Here is a 15,154-nt window from a genome sequence, read left to right on the forward strand (position 1 = left end):
CCCTGAGCCCGATGAAGCTGTAAAAGCCAAAACGGCTAACAGCGCCCATCAACATTCGTATAAAGCCAACGCGCGTTCCCGTGAAGCCGGTCCTCAGCTAGCTGTCGAACGGCGTATGCGCGCGGAGCCGCCACATATGTAAATATAAACATCCAAAAAGGAAAAGTATTTCCCCTAAAAGTTTTTCATTACTATTTATTACACATATAAAAATGAGGTGTTATATGGCGATATGCTTAATAACCTAAAAGCAATGCGTCACAACAATTACTGTCAGTAAAAATTTCGTTTTGAAAACGACATTACATTTATCAACCTCATAACCACAATTATACCCTAATCGAGATAAACGTGAAGTTTGACTGTAAAAACCAAGATATATAGAAAATCTGTTGGTTCAATCAAAAATGTGGATAATCACTTGGTTAATAAGTTACCACTGTTCTTCAGTTTAATGACAACACTTTACCAACAAAAAATTAAAACACTTGAAATGGACAAGTTATGTAACAGAACATTGACATATATTAAAGTACCGTCAAAATTTGATTCATTTCTGTTACCGGACTACTAGTGACCACGGAACAAGAACTTTACTGTTTGCATTCAATGAGGGAAAAATGTTATGGCGGAATGTGAGGACTATTACAGCCCTGAAACGTTTGATGCTATATCAAAACCATTCTTACTACAACCCTGTAATCTGGGGAGTGTTTTGAGGGGATAAAATGGGAAGAACGGTAGAATGGAAATGCGGTTAATATTTTTTAAAGAGTAAGCCATTCAAATGATTCGGCGCGTTGCACATACTTTAAAACGAAGCCACTTGTACTGCGTCACACCCTGCAGTAAACTTGGTTCAATTGAGCCGCTTTTTCGACGAATATTTTCTTTAAAAGTTCGGGGATTTTTTTTATTGCGAACGATCAGTTTTTGGGGGAAAGATTTTCGAAGCAAATTTGTCGAAGCTAGAGTCTAGTCACACCGTTGTGTTTGAACCACGATTATGTTCCTCATCGCTCTAAAACGTAGAGTATACAATGCGAAAACGCGATAACATCCTCTGACATTTTTTTGCATGAAACAGTCGAATTTTTTCAATTCTTGTATAATTTGAATTTAAATTTGAAAATGATAGAACTTCAGATCCCTTTTTGAAATTTCATTAGTAATCACTCTTTGAAATACTAGTGAGGTTTCTCTTTGCCGTATTAAAATCGCGGATTTTTACGTAAACTGCTATTTCGAATAGTTTTGTGTTTTAGAGGCCTTGAAAATCGAATGTGTGGGTCCCTGGCCGTGGTGGCTCATATCTGAAGCAGTTGCGCGGTATTCCTGACCCCAGGGACGAATTAAATTTTTACTCGGTCCATCAAATCCGTCGAATACCGAAGTGTGAATAAAAATGTCAACAAGCAGTTACGTAACAATCATTACTCTTAAAAATGGCTCGACGCGAAGGCGCGATGCACACTCCCCCAAGTTTTACTAAGTGAATTTTACTGTTATCCTGTTGTTAGAGTTAAGAGAAAAAGCAAATCTCTAAAATTAAAGTCCTACAGAATATTGTCACTGCAAACTTCTGCCGTTATAACCAAAAAAAAAATTATAGATGGTTAGTCGTACATAACGGATGACAAAGAAAGCATCATAGAAGAAGAAAAAGTATCTAATTGTAAAAAAATCATGAATAGAAATTGGTTGATCAAAAATATAATTACGAGGATGCGCGTATTCAGCCAACGGCATAGGACTTCCAATAATTCAGTGTCGTTGAATTTGAAGTTGGTAAGAAGATTTGAGGATTTTAATTTGATTTTGTCTTCTAACGCATTGTACAAAAAGTACTTTGAATACAAGTAAAATGAATTTGAACAAAGAAACAGTTTATGTTGAACACGATCGGCTTAATTAGAACACCCAAATGAATTCATTAAGGAAGATATAAGCGTTGGTCAGTTTTGGAAAATCTTCTTAGGTGAAAGCGATTAACGTAATGAACATCTAAAAATGTTTTTACTTGTCTCTTACCTTTTAACTCAAATTGCTTATGTTGTCAATTGATAGGTTAAAGTATTATTATTTACGCGGTAGTACTATTGGGAGAAATATTGGGAAGGAAACTTCCAGTAGTAACTATTAGGTTAAACAACTGGGAATAGGCGCAATATTTACACACGAAATATGTATAACATACATTATACGCCGTTTCGTGGATTTTTATTTTGAATCGTTACTATTTCTATGTCTATGAAAGTATACATTTCTATATCAGGCAATGGCGTCTCAGACAACATTAGTAGCTCAAGCGACGATAAATGTTTTTACTTAAATACAAAAAACTAATGCTTTTCACCATGCGGTAATTTCGTCTTCTTGCGGTCAATATTCTAGCCAAAAATACTTCCAAAAATTACTCTTTTTTCAATTGCATAAAACAATTACTACTGTACTATAAATTGTATTTATACAAAGACATAAAATATATGTTGATCAAACTCAAAACCATTAGGTTTAATGTAATCCTTTAAACGTTCAAACCATAGTCGAGCATTAGTACTAGATGACGGCCAGTCCTTAGCATAATGTTTGTTTCCAACCACGCTTGACTGGATCGAGCTTTAAGACTCAGGTGTGGGTCCCGTTAGAAGGACCGTTCTCAGTTATGGAACACAGTGTTGTTAAGAGACTTGCCTACTTTTTCAATAATTGTCTTTTGATATTCAAACATCTTTTTCACAAAAATATGACATTACTCCCTGATAGCTAACTTCCAACTAAATCATCACTGTAGCCGAATAATGTCTTCGTTGTACTCAGCTGACTTAAAGTTTCTACAAAGTTTCTACAAAGTTTTGAAAATGCGTCCTTACCTCATTTAGTACAAAGATGTTTTTTTGTTTGTGTGAATAGGGCACTGTTTTTACCGACTACGAGTAAATGAGTTTAGAAAATTACTTTCTAGATTGCATGAACTGAAACTGCAGCGTGTTGTTTGTAGAATAACAGAGCTCCATTTATCCCTGAAAATTTGTTTTGTAGAACAATTATCACACCTGAAATATGATATAATTTAGTAGAAAAATAAAATAATTAAAAATATACTTCTGCATAATAATGATCTTTTGTTCCATTGGAAACATTGCACTTAGTACGTTTAAATACTTAAACGGCCTTTCTTTGTAACTTTTACAACGCATAAAAAGGAACATATATACAAAAAAATTTATCCGTGATATTAGTGTCATGCAATAACTCAGGTGAGCATTAAATTATTAATAACTGTTTTTAAAAAATGTCCCCGCGACAATATATGCATCAGTCATAATTTATGATATATCTATATCTATATATCAGCCACCGCTTTTTTGAAATCTTAAAACATTATTCCCGGAAGGATGGAAGTTTTTTTTCTTTTATCTTTGGGAACAAGGGTAAAGATGATGACGGCATTCTTAGTTGTTTGGCCGAGTGTCCTGATGAAGAATGATTCAGCTCGTTGATCCCGAACTTTTTCTGTAACAGACGAATAATTGCTTAGAGCGTAGCTATGTACCACGCTGTATCTCATGCTTTCAGAACTATGTTGCATAATAGCCCCTACCAACTAAAGGAGGAGGCATTCATCTTTTTCCCTAAGTTTTTGTTTTTAAAATTTTCCAAAGCATTTTTAAATTTCCACTGCAAATAACGTCTCTTTGTTTCAGCATCATAACAGTAGATCAAGTTTCGTCCCCTGTGAAAATATCAATGCAGCGTTTGAGGCACCGCCGTCGAATTTCAATGTCATTTTGACACAATCAATAAATGCGACGTGCTTCGGCCAAACATGATGATACATCTGGCCCATAGCTTCTTAACGCCTACAAATCGTACTTTAAATTTGAGTCATTGAGTATGCTTCGCTTCATGCGAGGAACTCTTCGTACATTTCGAAAAATTCCAAAGTATCAAAACAAGATACAGGACCCAGTTATGTGGTAATTAGCAAAGAAGCGTAACTTTTATAGAAAATAATATAGAAAATATAACAATATGACAAAACAATAAGTAAATGAACAAAATCTCTAAATAATTAGTCTTCTTTCATTGCTGTTTCTGCAGTTGCTGCTTTCTTCTTCTTCTCTCTTCCATTCTGTTGATATCTCCGATGTTACAGGAACAAAAATAGCTTTCACAATGATCTCAGAATATGAAACAATCTGTCAAATCATTATGAAAACCAGTTTCGTAATTCCTTTTTGCTTGTCTTCACCGTCTTTATTCATGGCTTCTTTTTTCTCGTCTTGATATATTGTCATATAGTTATCAATAAAAAAGTAAGTAAACAATGTTCATTTAAACAAATCAACAATAAAACAGTTTCTTGTAAGAGTATTTAAACAAACACAACGATATAATAGCAGAATATGAACGAATTTGTCACCGCTCGATTGGGTGAAATATGCGGCGGGAATGGGAAGTGACGTGTGCGGCGGGACGCTCCCATTAGCTGCGTGCGACATGACATCATGCTGACTCACGGCGCTGCCGGGCGGTCGCACTGTCGCACCGTCGCGTCGTCGCAACGTCGCACCGTCGCACTGTCGCACCGTCGCATTTTCTTCATGTCGCTCCCTTACACTATCGCACCGTCATGTCTGCAATTTAATGTAATGAATTCGATAGTCCCATTTTTCATTATCATCATCATCATAGGCCTCGCCCAAAGATCACCAAGATGACCGGTGTTGTGCTTCCCGCATCCAGCGGCTTACAAATTAATTACTATATGTGCTTGAAAATAACAGATATCGTTGTAGATTAAAATGAAATGAATTTTTCGTATGGTATAATAATAAACAGATGAGGGTTTTCCAATTCAGATTTAGAACTTGGACATTGTTGAAAGCAAAGGCGGGGAAAAGGACACCAAAGTGCCGTTCGCTTTGTGCATTACCGAGGTGCGCTTGTATTCTATCTGCAAAAGTTAGGTTAGGTAATCGTTAAGCAAAACATGGGGCAGGAGGCGGCGAGCACCCACACCGCAAGTGAGCACTAACTAGGCGAGGCGCAGCGGCGGCCGACGCAAATGGTGCGAGTACGAGCCTCCGGCCATGTTGGGCCGAGCGGAACTCACATCGATATATTAAAAATGACAACGCTCTCGCCACCTACTGTACTGCAATGAACGAGATAATATACGAGATTTCAACCTGTGTGCCGACTCATCACGCGATTTATTGAGTAGAGTTTAGCAAAGAACGTATTTTAAAAAATTTCACCCGCAGCAGTGGTTGAAGGAGCGCGTTACTCAAAAGTATTAGTTCTTATTGGTGCGAAACTGGGCTAGAATATCTGTTTCGACTTTGTAAAAGTTACCGAATTGAGATAATATGAAATTACACCCATAAGAGGCAGTGCGGGTCGTGCACGGCGAGCGGGCCGCGGTTGTTAATTAATATCTTAATTACGATGTCATCGAAGTAATCAATATGCGCATATCTCGCCCACAGTTAAGAATTAAAAATTTTTCATATAATAACATAAAAGCAAGGTTTATATTCTTATTTGGTGTCTCTTATAGAGGAAACTCTGTCATGTGAGGGTGTTGTCAGGTGGGAGGCAGCGTGACGTCAGAGCAGTTCAACGGCTGCGTATGTGGGCCACACGTGTCACCCACAAACCGCTCTAATTGCTGACAACTATAGGAAATAGTGGAAATGAGTTACTCTTTATCTGCAAGCATGTCTTCGTCGCGCTCGTGATAATGGCAAATGTATGTTGATCGTGTACCGATGTCGAGCGAACTTGTATATTAAATACAAAATGTTTGGCAATAGCCAATCGATGAAAGGAAAGTTTGGTTGATGCAATTGAATAAAAAAATTAGAACGTCGGTGTCGTTATCTAAGTTGAAGATGAACAAGGGGCCCCTGCGTGACGTGGCCCGCCACGGGTGCGGCGGGCCTCCGCGGTGAGGAATAATGGGTTTTTAGAAAGGAATTTAGCGCGACGACGGCGGCGACGGCGGGCGACGCAGCGAGCTCCCGGCCGCGCGGAGACGTGACCAGTATGTAGGGCGGTGACGCGACACCTATTGATAGTGCGCGCGCACGCTCGTGCTCGCCCGCGCCGCACTCGCTATCACACGTAAATAATAAATATACCTCATTAGTGTTAGGGACTGAGCTCTGAAGTGATAGTGGGCGGGCACACAGCTCGTGCAACCGACGGCTGGTTAGGGCCGAAAGGTGCTCGAGTGGCCACCGCGAGTCGGTAGACACGGCTTGCGGAGAGCCCCCACCAGCAGAGTCGACGTCGTCGTCCACTTCGCGGGAACTCGCCCGATGCGCATAGCGCCAGAGCCGGTCATCGTGGCGATCATGGCTCAAAGGCAGGCCAGGCCCACTTGCAGCAGTGGGAGTCTATCGGCGGATCTGATGGCTAATATTATTGGATCTATGGTTATTATAAAAAGGTTTTATTGATTTTGTTATTAGCATCCTATTGTTATCAATATTGGAACACAAATTTTTAACTAGTTGCTTTTAATGCTATTGTAGCTAAAAATATATATATTCTTTAGTGATACCATTATCCGTGTACATATGTAAATTTTAAAGTGAAACGATCTGTGTAAAATTCTATATTTATATTATAGTTTTAATACAGAAATTATTTGCGATTAAAAATAATTGTATTATTACAATGCGACGGTCTATGATTGTCCGCATCTGCCAAATCAACGGCTGAGACATCCTATAGAACAAAGTCGTCTATCGCAGTAAACTTACAGTTTAAAAACGAAACCAGGGATAAAGTTATTAAAAAATTCAATGATAATGGAAATTATAGGAAAAATCCTCATTTGCAAAGTGAATATTTTATAAGTAGTATACAAAAATAACCGAGATGAGTATAAACTCATAAAGAATAAGTGTCCCGTCCCGTCCCGACAACGCGGACACTAAACGTGTGGTGCGTGCGCGAGTGCGAGTGCGGAGAAGCGTCCGCTAGACGTGTCACTGTCAGCGGGGCTCGGTCGCCGCGCCATAAGTGCACGGCGGGGAGATAGAGCGCACATTCCGCACCTCTAACGGTGACTTATTTTGCCGAGAGCACACGGTGCCGGCGTGAATGGCCGGGATGCAGCAAGCTGCACTGCGACCGTCGCCCCCCGCCGGTCTCTCCCTACCGCGCCCCCGCCACCCCCCACCCTGCATTCCGTCGCTCGCCGCTTGCGCAACCTCCGACGCCGCATTCCATTCATAGCGGCGCGCGACTCAAAGCCCCTGCGTGCCCGGAGCCCGGCTGCCATCCGCACGCCGCCCGCATGCCGCTCGCGCGCCGCACGCTCGTTGCCCGCGCGGCGCCGCTCGTCCGCCGCGCGCCTGTCGCTCAATCGGCCATCGCCCTCGCCTTCCCGGAATGGCCCAACGAACGATTTTAAAATTTTAGAGCGTTACGCCACATTTCTTTCTAAAGTTCATGCCGGTCGGACGGTGTGAATTCCGTCGGGCGTTGACCCGCCTCGCTTTGCAGCTTTCTCCGACTGCCTGTTTGCTATTGGAACGAATCTATTAATTGGAGAAACTTAGTTCACACATGAGCGTGGAAAGTAGAGTGAGCGCGCCGCAGCCGCGAGGACGCACGACGTAGCCTGCTAGTGCGCTGCTAGCGGCCGCCACCGACGGAGACGCGCCGGCGACTCGCAACTTGTTTCTTAGTCGCTGGTGACGATATGTATTACATAAGGGGAATTCCTGACTTTAAATATGTAGGCGCCACGTTCTCACGGCATGCGGGGCGGGAGCGCCGGAGCGCACGTTTGTGCAGTCTGCCCTCGACGCTTGGTCGGCTCGCATGCATCGCAGACCGACCGAGAGCGCCGTGTGCCGAAGACTGCATTTCGCCCCTCCGCTACGGGTGAAATGTCACCAAACGGCATTCCAAAATATTTGAAACGACCTTTATGGCGCGAAAGAAAGTGCCCGGGGGTGAGGTGGTGAGGCGGCGGTACGAGGGGGGGGGGCAGCGCGACCGTGGGACAGCGGCGCGCGCGCCAGTCGCACGGCGCACCGCCCCCCCGCCCACCCGCGCCCCGCGCGCTTCTCCTCCCGCATTCCAGTGCGCCTCCCTCCGAATTTATTCAGCCGCGACCCTGCCGCGCTGCACCGCGCTACCGGTGCCCTCCGCCCTCGTGCAGCCTCACGCGTACATCTGCCAGCAATAATTTTTTTACCGAATGGCATATTCTACAGTTTCTTTATAATATTAAGGGTTCGACGCACTGTTAAATTTTGTGGCTTTCGTAAATGAGGTAGAAGACTTGAACGCTACTCGAGCCGACTCCGTCTGCTCATGGGACGAGCGAGGCGCGGGACGCGGGGCACGGGGCGCGGGTCGCAAATAGCCCGTGACGCAGCGATCGCTGCACTTTGGCGCGGTCGTGTGCCGGCGCCGCAGCCAGACGTTCGTAATCGGCCCCTATTTAAAAACGTCGTCGGCGGCGCGGAATGTTAGCGACAATGCACGCGCGTCAACGACCGCTTGCGGCGGAAGCGACACACTTCCAGCCCGGAAATTTAGCCGCCTTAAGGGATCGCCGCCGGACTATTTATAACGGCCGCTGCCGTCGTTTATTTTGACATCGAGCTCCGCCGCCCTCGAGCCCCCCGCTCTCGCATCTGCACGCCCTTAAGGAAATAACGCATTGTTACGCGGTGAATTAAACGATAACATTGCGTAACGGAAACAACCATCACCACTAGTACGTGGCGTGCATTGTTATAGATCATTTTTGATCGCGTTACACTGGTGTGTGAGAGGCGTCGAATGAAAAATTATTTTTGCCCTTTACAAAACTACTGTTTCCCATGTTGGAGTCCAGTGTTGGTTGGTAGTCATTAAGCGACATGATTCTAGCTTTATTATACAACAAAATATATATGAAATGTGATATCTCTTGGTGTGTTAGACAGTAATAGAACGTTAATGAGTCGATCCGATTCCACGGGAGCTGCGGTTCCCATGGCGTTCGGCCACCGTCCGTTAAGAAGCCGACGCGGACCGACGAGAGGGCGAGGGTCTACCGGAGATAAGGTCAGTAAAAGCGCGCTCGTAATTAATACGCTGCTCGCGATCCTACTATCTACGGAGCAATTACTAAAATGTCTAGCCTATGCACATGGAACTTCCGCTTTCAAATAACGATGTTCATGCACTGTGTCAAGCAAATATGTTGCTTATTCCTAATGAGTTGTGGTTATTATTCAAAACCTTAGAGCTACGTTAGGCGAGTAATAATGTGCGCATACTAAAGGAGCTCGATTAAAGTAAGTGAAGACACTCGTGTTCCTATGTCTTACGATAGATTTCGAAACATAGCGGTGACGTCAGCCAACTGAGAGTTCCAGTAAGCATTCCATTAATCTGTCACTTGTAAAACTAGGAATAGTTTAACAGGACCGAATGTTTAATCAGAACGTATTCTTCTCTGTGACAGGACATAGGGACCACGACCAAAAGCTGTTCGAACGCGTATATGGCTTCCCACAATGATTGTCGTATAGTATTGTTATTTATATTACATTCTAATGATATAGTTAATCATAATTTACTTAAAATAATGCGAGTCTACTAAACAATTGGTTATTTATAACTAGGCACCGGCTCATACTGTAATTCTAGGCCGTGTGCTACGTTGCGGCTACGGCGCTACGAAATGTATGTTACTTATGTCATAAATTTGTTAAATTGTGGCAGAGTGATTACGAGGTCGAGAACGTTAGTATTTATAATTGCTGATGTTGTTATTGCTGCTGTAATTGTTATTGAACCGCCAATTACCTGGTGGGATCGTTATAGATATTATTTTATAATTATGCAGGTATACTATTTTTTGTCAAATATATTAGTAAGAAAAGCAATTCAAGGACATTCCTATAGGAATTAAATAATATTTATAGTGAAAATTTAAATTTGATTTGTAGTCAAGGCAGTATTGACGGAGGGATTTTGAGGCGTGTGGCTATAGTGAAGAGCGGCAGCGGGCGCGGGCGGCGCGCCGCATGTTTTATTCAACACGGGCCGCGACCCGCGCCGCCCTCCGGTGCGCGGCCTCGCGCGGCCGCACAGACGCCTCTAATTACATACACACATGACCAACTTCACCGTGTCACGATTATTTCGATGATCGGTAAAGCGAATAAGTCGCCGCGCCGCTGCCGAGGTGTCGGCGCGGACGCGGTAGATGGCGCGAGCAGAGCGCCGCGCGGCGTTTGGCAGCCGGAGAGGGGCGGGATGGTGAGGTCGGCTCGGATGTCGCCAAATAGTCCATTGTGTGCGCGCCCGCTGTTCACCGGGAAAAGAGGTCAAGGTTTCACAAGCGCCTGCCTACGGACCGAATAGGTTCGTACTCCGCTTGTGCATCCAATTTAATGTCCATGGGTGCGCCACCTGCCGCAACCGTAGCCGTTATCCCGCTATTAGAATAGTTTGTGTTCTAAAAAGTCCCCGTGAGAAATAAATGAATGAATGAAACTTGCAACAAATGTTACGTCAGGTGCGCTATTTCTGAAACTTCGTGAGCCTATGGAATCGGGCGCACGGAGCGAGATGTGAGGCTCGGTTTAGGTGCGAAGGTCAATGACCGATAAGGTTTGCGTTTTGCCGACCTCTCTACTTCCTCTTACTTCCACGCTATCGTCAAGCGAGCTATCAACAAAAAGCGTTGGCAAATAACGAGGCTGGGTCAACACGGCGTTTGGTAAACGATTAAATGTTTAACTTGCGGCGCGGACGGCCGCCGGAGTGATTCGGGCTTGGGGGCCTGCGGGAACACGGGGCGCGGGGCACGGAGCGCGCAGCACGGGGCAGGCGATTCCGTATCGGCGCGGACGTAAGGTGCACCTTATCGCGCCATTGTTCGCGCCGACAGATTTATAACTTCCCTTTGCCCTCAATAAGGGCCCGTGACCCGCGGGAGCGCCTTCCACTCTAAACGATGTAAATTTTCCGCTGGCCAAGCCCTCACAACCTACAATTTATTTTCTGTATTTTAGACAAGCATAAAATAGTATTTACAAACCAATATATTCGCTGTCCGCCACGATTGTCAGGTTTTACGGGCCTCATCGCCTTGGCGCGACGTAGCGACGCACGATGGGCCTGGAAGTGAAAAAATAAACACATATTAAACGGTACGCGCGGGGATTATCAATGTCTACGTAGAGCGAGAAACATTTGGGTTTGCGGAGACATTCAAGAGAAGAAATTGGTACGGACTTAGGCGTTAGTTGCGGTGTTCATTGTTGCATCACGTTGTTTTTTTTTTTGGAAAAAAACGGAACACTTTTTTTCAAATATTATATGGAACTTGTCGAAATCACGCGAATTTATGTATAGAATTTATTTTTATCACCAGGTACTAATTTGAGGATTTATCAAAATTAAGAAGCGATTATTACTAATTAGCAAGTAGATAGGCGGCCTCTAGCTCAGACCCGCGTCCTCGTTAGACGGCATAACACAGGTCCCGTCGCGTCCCGCGTGACGTCACGACTACGAGTCGACTCCTAGTGGAACCTGCGCCGGCGCGCGGAATGCGGCTAACGGTCCTTTAGCAAGATCTCCGGCTCGCGTTCCCAGGCTCCGCGTCGATCAACGCCTCGAGATAAGTGCGCCTCCTAAACGAAATCCAATAAGCCATTTCCTTGAACTATTCACAAGAGAACCGCTCCCGTGACAAAAAAAATATCAAAGCCGGACAAAAAATCCTCGTGAATAAGACGAGAGCGAAATAAGAATGGAGCCAGTTCTGGGAAGGCTCGGCGCCGGTGCAGTTTTTGTAACGAACGCTTTTTGTGGTGCGACCCCTAATGGCTTAACGTGGGATCGAGAGCCGCCTGCCTGTCCCGGCGCGTCCGGAAGTGCACGTTCGGGCAGCTTCACGCGGACGGTGTTAATTGCAATTACATACAAGACACGACGGATCGCCCGAGCCCGAAGCTGATCTGCCGGAATTTAATGGTGCAATTTGCCTACCGTCCTACAGACGCCGGCGTCGACGGGTGCGGAGTTCTGGCATGGTATCGCGGCACGAGGCAGCCGAGGTGAGCGAGGCTCTAAGCTAGGGGCGTCCGGCGGGTGGGCGAGCGACGTCACCGCCCGCCGTGAGTCACAGAGATCAGTGACGTCGCACCTGACTCATTCCATCTCATATTCTCCCGCTAATTTACCCACACAAAAATTTTCTCGCAAAAGCCTCGTTGTAAAACTTCAATGCTCGCCGCAGCTTCTGGCAGCTTTTTTAATTACTTACAAATAGCTCGATATGTTCCTAAATTTAAAATTACCCGAAATAGTTTTTTTTTTTAATATAATGTTATCACTTACATAGCTATATATCTTAAAATTGTCCACATGAGATATAAAGAATATCATTAAAATATTTAAATACTTTCTAAAATTCATAAAGACTTAATAATTATGTGTCATAACAATAAATATGCTTTTTACAATATTACCTGAATATACTATTTGTGCAAAAAATCGCAAAATCAGTGTTTATAAATAAAATTAAATAACATTTATTAATAAAGAATTCATAAAGATTTTTAAGTTTGTTTTATTTAATGAGGTATTTTAAAGATTTAAAAAAGTTCATTTAATGTAAATTATGATTGCAAAGAAAACTTTATAGATGAAAAGAAATAAAATTTCGTGATAGTTTCATATTATACATTTATATGTACTGTACTGTCCGTGTAAGATGCGAGTGCGCCCGCCGCTTATCATCTGCATTCATTGCATGAGGGTGTGATTTCACTCGAACACTGTTTAGGCTTTATTTGCTAGTACTTGTAATATTTCGATCTCGGTACCGAGAAATGATTGCTTTCAAACTAATTAAAAATTACTTGAAGTGACTAATAGATAAATCGAAAATTACACCTTATCATAATTTATTTATTAATTATAAAAAAAAACTGAACTGGGATAAGGTGTTTAAAAAATATTAAAGTAGTTAAAGAAAAGCGGGTAGGCAGGTTTATTTTACTAGCTACCTGCCCAAGTCTAATGTGAATGTGTAGAGGAAGACGATAAATATTTTCAATCTTACGCTATCGGATGTGACATTCCATTGATAAAGAGCGTAAATCACTATTGAAGCGCACTATGCACACAACTTCCACAGTCAGACGACACCGCTCGACGGGCGACACGCACCGCACGGGCGGCACAGACGGCACGGACCGCACGGACGGCACGACACTCGCGTTTGCAGCACTCGGCACGAAGTCCGGCTCCGGCCGGCAGAGTTCACCAAACAACACCCGATAATATAAAAAGAAGTCAGAGGTTAGGATGTTATCGATGGAGACATGAATATTCGAAGACGCGAGGGTCACGAGTGAGCGGCCGCCGGAGCACCGCGCCGCGGCGTCAATGGAACGACCGACATTTTATGAATCGAGAGCCGCCGCTCATTGACCTGAGCCGAGCGGACCGCGGCCCGCTGCCCGCCCGCAGCCCGCCCGCTGCCCGCCCGCAGCCCGCCCGCTGCCCGCCCGCAGCCCGCCGCGGGCTCGGTTCCGGCGCGGCCCGCGCCCGCCGGAAGTGACGTTCCCGCCGAACATGGCGGCGAGCGCGCAGGAAGTGCGCAGCTTACCTACCGGGACGTGTGGTGGAGGCCCGCATGCGCCGCCGCCGGTATTCGGAAAAGTGCGCGCGACCGCCGACTCGCGAATAAATTATTCGCGCTGTTATCTAAAAATATTCGTTAGCGACGGCGGACGGGCGAACCGCGAGCGCAGTCGCACACGCGAACCGCTTCCCCGCCGCGGGGAGACTGATGAGGGCAGGCCGCGCCGGCGCCGGCGGAGGCTCCGGCGCACGCGCTCACCGCCGCCCGTCCCGCTCGGCAGCCGCGTGCGCGCGCCGGTGCGAGCGGGACCGCGACACCTCATTATCACCGCGCCGAGTCGTGAACACCAATAGACCGAGGAGTAGGGACAAAATATTCGACCTTCACTTTACGCGCACGCACACACGTGCGCACCGCACACGCGCGCACACACACGCGCGCTCGCGAATTGCCCGCCGCCGTCGCTCCGCGCCGCTGTGCTACTTTTGACAATTTTTCCAGAAAACTGACATGCAGCGTCACCGTGGCCGCGCCACGTGGCCACGTCGCCGACACGCCGCCGACACGCTGCCGACACGCCGCCGGGCTCCCGGCGGCACCGGCCCTCGGCCAGCTCTCTGCGAGCACTTTGCCTCCAGTTAGGCGAACGTCGAGTGACTTTTTAGCTCATCATGTCGGTTAACAGATAAACTCCAAACAATTATCAATTTGATATTAATAATTAAAATTTGTAAAACAACACCCCGGCGTCGACATCGAGCGCCGACACGACAGGAGAGCCACACAATAGTAACAAGTGACAAGGCGCGCTGCAGCAACGCCGCCCTTTTGAAAGCTAACTTTTGACTATCATTTCTATCTCCATTCTCGTTTACGTACAATTTCTTTTAACCCAATAGGGTCTAGAATTAACAAATGTTTAAGTAAGTTATTAGCAAATCCTCTATATCCGTATCTAATGCTCTTCTGAAAGCAAAAGCTAATAGCAGAAAATTAAGAATTATCTAAAAATTATTGCGGATTTAAATATATTTTGAAAATAAGAAGGAACATAGTGGGTCAATTGTATAAAACTCAAGATTTCAATTTACACTGACCAGATGACATGTAGTTATCAATAGTTAATACCAAAATTCCGAGGAACTAAAGAGACAAAGCAAATTGATAATGACAGAGTTTATGTAAAAATCTTCCAGCTCGGATAACACTACATATTTTCTCCCTTATATTAAACTACCTACGTTTAATGTGAATAAGGTAGAAATTATCAAGCTCATCAAAATTTTATATTTGACGCTTATATACGAAGCCTTCCAATTCTAAATGCAACTAAAATATTTGGGCTACTATTTACTTAACTAAAATAAAATAATTTTAATTTACTACTGGTCTTAATGACTTTCAATGATTTTACAAGTATTGCACTCAGTGCCGGTAAAGATAATTAGATATTAAAATAAAATTAGGTAAATAAATTAGTAATACCAATTTTAGCTATCACAAAGTGTTTGATATGTAATTTTT

At 44.5% G+C, this 15,154-nt stretch overlaps 1 long non-coding RNA gene across 1 annotated transcript; it reads right to left on the bottom strand.

Annotated features, from left to right (window-relative positions):
* Positions 1-10,129: 10,129 nt before the first annotated feature.
* On the bottom strand, positions 10,130-13,814 carry LOC137919425 (uncharacterized). Its single transcript, XR_011106731.1, has 3 exons — positions 13,659-13,814; positions 11,072-11,151; positions 10,130-10,335 (listed from the first exon to the last, which is right to left on the bottom strand). It is a non-coding gene; the product is annotated as an uncharacterized lncRNA (long non-coding RNA).
* Positions 13,815-15,154: the final 1,340 nt, after the last annotated feature.

Source organism: Battus philenor, unplaced genomic scaffold, assembly GCF_028537555.1.
Source record: "Battus philenor isolate CCGP_79_NKW_IND1 unplaced genomic scaffold, ilBatPhil1.0.hap1 SCAF_16, whole genome shotgun sequence".
NCBI classification, from domain to species: Eukaryota; Metazoa; Arthropoda; class Insecta; order Lepidoptera; family Papilionidae; genus Battus; species Battus philenor.